The sequence below is a fragment of the Terrapene carolina genome, unplaced genomic scaffold (genome assembly GCF_002925995.2).
Source record: "Terrapene carolina triunguis isolate 2854851 unplaced genomic scaffold, T_m_triunguis-2.0 Scaffold31, whole genome shotgun sequence".
Taxonomy (NCBI): Eukaryota; Metazoa; Chordata; order Testudines; family Emydidae; genus Terrapene; species Terrapene triunguis.
In genome coordinates this window covers 624,353-632,056 of record NW_020664382.1, presented here as the reverse complement: position 1 = coordinate 632,056, position 7,704 = coordinate 624,353, and the positions used below count along the sequence as shown (strand labels likewise).

The window sequence follows — 7,704 nt, the reverse complement described above, 5'->3', positions numbered from 1 at the left end:
CTAGAGACAAATTCTGTACTGGTTAGCATGACTCCATTGAAGTCAATGGAATTATGCCAGCCAATAGAGGACTTGATCCTTTCACTTTCACATTGTATAAATTATGGGTGTTTAAAGGTTGAAACAGCGGTTGGCTATATCAGTGATTTGTATGCTATACAATCCTTATATGAACATAAAGCGTCACTCCATGGCTGAAACCTGAAAAACAACATCTAGCAACAATTATTTTTTCTCATTAAGAAAATAAATTTTTTAAAGTCTTTTTTAAAAACAATAAAATGTTCTTCTCACTAAGGGTCAGATTCCAATACCTCTGCTCATGCTGAGTATATCTGATTTTATGTTTAATCCAACTGAAGTCAGTGGTATCACTTACAAAGTAAGCTACTGCTCAACATGAGTGAGGATATCAAAGTTGAGTCCTAATCTTTATGGTATTACAGACAGAAATTGAATGAGTACAACAACTGAATGCAACAATCTCTTAGTTACCACAATGTGGGGCTCAATAGGGCCCATATTTTTCAAAAGATTTTAGTATTTGTTTGTATCACCTGCACATTAATTTTAAAGTACAATACCCCTTCCCATCTGTTCCTTCATTGCTGGTGCCCTCAGAGATGTCCAGTTTTGTGTTACCTCAGAGTTTGGCAGAGGAAAGAAGACTATGGCTCAGTGTGGTCAAGGAGCTGTGGTGTCTTGTTACCTGGCAAAATTATAATACAAGCCCTGGGATAAACTGCGCTTCTTTATATTTTTCCCAGTAAACTGTTCATGTCTTCTATGAGAACGATCCAGTGCTGCGCAGTTCTAAAACACGGAGGATGTCTGTTTTCCTTGAGCCATTACCCACAGGTAAAACACATTCTTCTTCACCAAGCCCCCCACTGCAACTGGTAAATACTTCACCTTGGTCATGGCACATGGCATTGCACACTCCTTACTTTCAGGCATTCCTAAGGGGGTTGCCCTAAAGGAGGTGGGGAAGGGGAACTCAGTCCTTTTTGTTCCAGATCCCCTGCACTCCTTGATTTGAAACAGGACGTGACTATGGGGCTCCCATAGCCCGCCTGAGTGCCCTAACAATTAGGCACTCTCTTGGAGTGGTTCCGTTTTTGTGAACTAAATATTCATTGGCCCAGGGACCAGAACCCACATCCCCAACCTCCCAGGTGAGTGCCCAAATCACTGAGCTACAAAGTCAATCTCTCTTGCTCTGGCCCAATGAATTAGGACACTCATCTGGGATATGAAAACTCCACATTCAAGTCCCTGCTCTAAATAAGGCAGAGCAAAGAACTGAAACCAGATCTCCCACATCCCACGAGTGCCCTGATGAGCAGGCGGTTAAGCGCATGCACATACACAAGTTGCTCTCGGCTGTATGTTGTGCGAGACCTGATCAGTTGGCATGCTCTGAGCACAGCTACCAGATCAGGCCCTGCCAGCGAGACAGGTGGGTGGACATCTAGGGGCTTAGGTGTGAACTAGGGCACCTAGCAGCTTGGCAGGGTCTAGACTTAAGCAGTTTTGCACATGCTCACCTGCGTGAGCTAAGGTGCTATGGGGACTTTACTGGCAGAGATCTAGGCAACTAGGGAATTTAAGCATCTACAAGTTTAGATGGTAACTGAGGAGGAGCTGTGAAGATCTCAGTGGTGCCTAAATGTTGAACTTTGGCACCCAAGTCCCTCTATGGATCTAGCTCTTGGTGCTGCCTGTATTTAAGCAATTAGTTTGTCCGTCTCTGCATTACTAAATCTAAACAATTCTATCCTAGTGTCTTCAGAGGATTTTAGTGTCATGGATGTAAGTAGAGTCTGAATGAGCACTCCCCTGACATCTAGTGGTGAGCTGTGGAAAAGGACTTCAGGAGTTGATCTTATTTGCATGGGCACACCCATCCTGTGTAGGTACTCAGCATGATGGGATTGCTTGCCCAAATGATCACGTGTGGCTGGGGCTGGATCCCCAGTTTCCTTGTTATTGGGGCAGAAGTAATAAAGAGTTGTTATCCTTGTTGTGTGAATCGAGGGCAGCAGAACTGTACCCAGCACACCCCAGTGGAGGGACTCACCCTCAGCTGAATGGCACTTACTAGGTAGGGGACATGGGTTCCAAAGCCCAATGAGTTGAGAGAGGGTGGTCTCTGTTAAAAGGGTCTCATGTTGTCTACAACCCTTAGAGAGTCTTGCTATACACTGCAGAGCTGAAATCACAGATACCTAGGTCTAAGGATTAGACCTACTTTGGGACAGTGTTTTTGGTGCAAGAGACTGCCCAGTGAGAGTGAAGCTCCCTCCTCCCACTAACAGCTAAGATCACTGGGAGCTGAAATCACTCAGAGCTGTGTTAAGTGGTGGGCATTGAAGACATCTTGGTGAGCAGCCAGCCAGCTGGCTGGTGGAGAGACATGGCCAGCAAGGCGGCTGGTGGGGCGGTGAGCGAGTGCCCGAGCAGTGGAGTGTGTAAGGTGCCTCCTTACCCACCCCCTTCCACCCAGGGTGGGAGGTGAATGCTGCAGATGAACCTCTGGAGTCTGGGGCTGCACTGACCAAGGACAGCAACTGTGAGTGGGGTGCAGAGAAGGGATGGGCATGTTAAAGGGACTTTTGGGTTGCTGGACTTAAGAACTTGAGGGGAAAAGGGGACAGCCCAACTTACTTGGGGGTGGGTCTTTTGCTTGGGGTTTATGTTTATGAACCTAGTTGCGGTGTTTTCCCAAATTAATGCTGAGTTATTCCCCTCGTTTTATTAAAAGTTTTTGCTACACTCAGACTCCGCTTGGGAGAGGGGAATTATTGCCTCTTAGAGGCACCCAGGGGGTGGTGTGTAATTGTCCCAGGTCACTGGGCGGGGGCTTGAGCCCATTTTGCATTGTGTTATTGAAAAGGAACCCCTAGATACTGAACCCGGCCCTTGTTGCTGCCAACTCTGACTGGCAGAAGGGTTACATGTTGTTTATTCACTAACAGGACTGAGTTCCTTATGTAATTATTGCCTTTAAAACTAGCCCTCACTTGCACTCGTTTAACTAGGGGCAGAAAGAATGGTCACTTACTTCACCTGGTGACTCTTCGAGATGTTTTGTCCAGGTGGAGCATGCTTGTGTGCACCTGTGCCCCAGGCCTGCAAGATCAGAATCTGTGACCATTGGACTGTGCCTGTGTCCTGCATGTCCTTGTGTCCCCCAAATTGAGGGCAGCAGCGCCAACTGCCTCATTTTTCTCGCTGATTCCAGCATTGCCAAACCCACAGGTTCAAAAATCCTGAGTCAGACCCCAAAAATCCTGAGTTGTTTTAAAAAGACAATATTGTGGATTTTTTTTTTTGGGTCTGCCTTTATTTTTGAGCTGCTCCTGCCCATCCCCAGCGTGTCTGTGTGCGACTGTCAGCTTTTGCCACCCAGATGTGATAGAAACAGGCACCTCCACCAGCAACAGGACTTTTTTTTCTAAAAGGGAATTTGCTTATGAAAGGTCGTTTTGTGGACCAAAGTCCTCTATCTACAGAAGGGGTTCAGCAGAGATTATACCACACAAGCGTCCTCAGGGTGAGCACCTCTAGGGATGAGGAGGGTTCAATCATTTATCAACCCCAGACGTACCTGCCTGTTTTGCAAAGATAGGCTTCCTCCCTTCCACCATGTCTCCCATCGGTTTCACTTCCTCTTACCAAAAGGGGTCCCTGTTTCTGACCAGTCACCCACAGCAGCTGCCTTTAGAACCAAAGGGTACCCTTGAGTCCTTCGCTCTAGCTGCATAGTGCTTCAAGAAGCAAACGTACAAAAGGATTTGGGGGCATTTTTGGAACTGCTGCACACAAGTGAGCAGAAATAGGAACCCCTTTTTGGAGTGGGGTGAGGAAGCAAGTGGATAGAAACTGCAGGCTGAACAAGAGTTTGGGAATGAACTGAAGGGAGTGATCAGAGACACTCTTTTGCTGCGCCACTGGAAGCAGCACTGTAGGCAGACAGCTTTAGCCTAGGGCTAAGACTGCCCTGTTCCCCATGCCCAGTTAGCCATTGGCCTCTCTGATGTGGCCACCACTAACGCTGCATCATTGCAATAGTGGGTTTGCAAGCAAAACCTGTCCATAGATATTGGACTGAAATGATCAGAATTCATTTTCTATATGCTACCAAACATATTTGATGGAAGTTATTTGCAATCGCTACCTAGGTGGGCTATATTTCAACCAGTAATCTAGAAGTATGCAGGGGGTCTTCATGTTTTATTACCCATCCACTGAGCAATCCAGGACCTCCTGTCCAAGAATGACTTTTAGACTGGGTCACTGATCAACACCTCAAAAGATGAACTTAAAAAAACATTGTCACAAAATGTTAGAGCAGATGTTACACTGTGACTTCTATTATAAGTGGGCTATAGTCACTCCTTTCCTGCAAAGTTCTCCCATTGGGCTGAAACATTCCAAAAAGAAAGGGGGAAAAAATAGAACACGATCTAATCTTCTGATTGATACCAAAAATGGAGTTTTGAAGGAAAAATCTGTCCAGCTATTACTGATGGAGGCTGGGGGGGCATTCCGCATATAATTTCTCTGCTTTAAAAAAAATTTAGATCTATGTGTATGAAGATCTTCAAGACTTGAGCTTTCAAACTTCACATATAGCTAGTCCACAGTGAAGAGCTGTTGCTGTGCAAATTATAACAATTTTTTCTAGGAGATTAAATATTTACTTTCGTGCATGGCAAAACAAACCATTTCTACTCTGGTTTAAGATGAGCAATTAACTGAGACACTACATAACTGTGCAACACACACAAACAAGTAGTTTCATAACAATGCAGATAGCATTTCCCCTCTTCCATGGCAGCTTATTTTTAAAAAAAGAAAAAATTAAAAACTAAAGTTTTGTTAATGCACCATTAACATTGTGAGTTTACTGTACAACCAAAAAAGACACCAAGTTCTCATAGCAATGCTAACTGATCCGTACTGTTCCTATTTATTCATGCATGCAAATATCAGTCCAATTAGTAATCAATACTGGCTTGCAATGTGGGTAAGTAAACGTTGCAGTAAACACCTTAGCATTTGCCTTTTCTGTGTGTCAGTTTTGCACCTTTACTGTTGCATGTGTTCTGTTATGAAACTTAGGGCAGACAAAACATGGCTCCCTGCCAGGATCCTCACATATCCCCAGTTCCTTCCAGAGAGATGAAAAAGGGCAGATGATGTTACAGCCAACCAATTGGAACTGGGTGGTGCCTTGTGACTGATGGAAATTTCCCACAACAGGTCTATAGTCAAAGGTACTTTCAACTTGGATGGCCAACAGCAAAATTAAAAATAAACCCAACCATTTTAAATCACTCAAGTTGCTTTTATTGAACTCTTTATAATGTACATTGAACTTTTGTGCAATAAATACAGCACATAGTATTGAATGATTTTTTCCCTTTAAAACATAAAAGACTTCCCTTAATCACTGTAGAGTGGCTTAAATGTTGACATTAAACAGTAAGAAAGTGTTGAATGAAGTCTGCAACGGCTAATGCCATTTAAACCAGTGTGTATTACTTGCTGCATGAAGCTCAGTACTGCAATCTATAGGTTAAGACAGCACCCAGTGGTGAACTGTGTGAATTAGATTAAGTCTGTTAAACAGGAGCAATTGAATTACCTGGAATTCTAGAGAGACAAGGTGAGAGAGGTAGTGTCTTTGATTGGACCAGAAGCTTTCAAGCTACATGAAGGTCTGTGTGGCTCAAAAGCTTGTCTCTCTCATCAACAGAAGTTAGTCCAATACAAGATATTACCTCACCACCTTGTCTATCTAATATCCTGGGACCAACATGGCTGCAACTATACTACATACATGGAGTTCTGGAGTCAACCACACCTCTCATCACACATTCATTTCCCTCTTCTCCACACCAGCAAGGCTGCTGACCCCAGAATAACATACTTTTGTTTACAGTTTGTGTTGAAAACTGAATTGGGAGGGAGGGGCTGCAGATTTTCAAATTGTAAAGCAAATGTGACAGCATTTGTGGGGCTAAGAGACCTGCAGAGATTGAAGGAAGGAGGGAAATGAAAATACAGATGGGTGGGGTTTTTTATAGTGTGTGTGTGTGTGTGTGTGTGTGTATAATTCCTCTTTTAGTTGATTGACAGCTGCAGATTCTTGGGAGTTTTTGTCTGGCTTTTTGTGTAAACTGTGGAATTTTTCTGCTTCAGCTAAAGGGAGTGAGAAGCTGAGAAAGCATCTCTGTGCTGGCAGAGAGGTTTATTGTGGCAAATAACCTATCAGAGGAGGATCACAGCAGTCATAATAGAGATAGGAAATAGATTCTCCCCCCCCCCCCCAATCACTGTAGAGTTATTATGTAAACCACTGCAGAGTGGCTGAGAGCCACTATTAACCAGAGTACAAGGTTAGGTGGACTGAACAGTTTGAGAAAGGGCAACACTAAACTAATGCAAGTCAGACACAAATGAGACTCCAGAAACCTCTGTAGCTAAAAGAAATCCATAGTTACACCTAGCTAACTGCACAGCATCCCCTCCACTCTGACTGGCTCAGACAATGCCATTGCAGTGGGTCACTGGTAAGTTTGGTCACAGTGTATTCAGTACACTCATTAAATATTATGGGCCAAATTCTGCCCGCTCATACCTATGCAGCCCTATTGCCTGTAGTCCAGTTACATACATCTAACGAAGGGCAGGATTTTGTCCTAGATGAGCTTCTGCGATGTATAACAAAACAAACATGTTTCTTCCCTGCAGTGACATCTAGAGTTCAGAAGCACTTGAGGAGCCAGGGGGCTGCGATGAAAGGATCTTACAGGGCCCTCCCCTTGCTCCTGACTGGAGAGAATTACATTATATGACCTAAGTGTAGGCATAAGAACTTCAGTTAGAGGTAGGAGGTCAGTCTTAGATAAAAGTTTTCAGGGGAAATGTGCTGCCTTCTTGTTGTGCATGAAACACGCCATAACCGGTAAGAATTCGCTCTTTAGAGAGCTTGATCTGATTTTGATTTGTTGTTTACGCATGTGGGTATTCAGCCAGGTAAAAATAAATGATATAAGCTGTGTATTCACTAAGAAAAAGGTGTGTCTTTTACAGTAAGACGACTCTCTTGTGTTAGCTACCTTATTGCAATATTTCAGTCAAGACAAGGCAAGTGATAGCTCGGACTCAAAACAGCTGCTGGAGGTAAACCCTATAGCTGGAGTCCAGGATTTACCTCAACCCTGTTTCAAGTTAACGATCTCACTGTGAAAAGATACACAAATGTTTTACTAGGGAAGGCATACCCATATTGTCACCAAATCCAGTGTCTTGGACTTATTCTATGTCAATGAGCAACACACACAGTCTCATAGGCAGTCTTCCTAGATTGCTCTCGCCTCAGCTTGGCTGTGGCTGTTCAGTTTGTTACCTTCAATTACGTGTTAACAGTGTTTTAGACTTTAAGCACAATCAGTACGGTCTAACATTTGTTTTTTATATAAATTCTATGCAGATCAACCAATTACAGGAGATTGAGAGCTAACGATCCCGAAAAGCTCTGCAACGTTTAGATGTGCTGTTACATCACAGCAGTCAGGATGATCCCAACTGTGTTTATTTTTAGAATGTTGAAAACAAAACAGGAGACAGAACATTCTAGCAAAGGGAGAGAGAGAGAGAGAGAGAGAGAGAGAGAGAGAGAGAGAGAGAGAG

General features: G+C 43.8%; 1 protein-coding gene across 1 annotated transcript in view; it reads right to left on the bottom strand.

Moving 5' to 3' along the window:
* Positions 1-6,832: 6,832 nt before the first annotated feature.
* The window catches only part of LOC113406528 (cystathionine beta-synthase-like), a 56,077-nt gene continuing 55,205 nt past the window's right edge, over positions 6,833-7,704 (bottom strand). The window contains exon 18 of the mRNA XM_026651796.2: positions 6,833-7,671. The gene's annotated coding sequence lies outside the window, so the exon portion shown is untranslated. The remainder of the gene's footprint in view (positions 7,672-7,704) is intronic.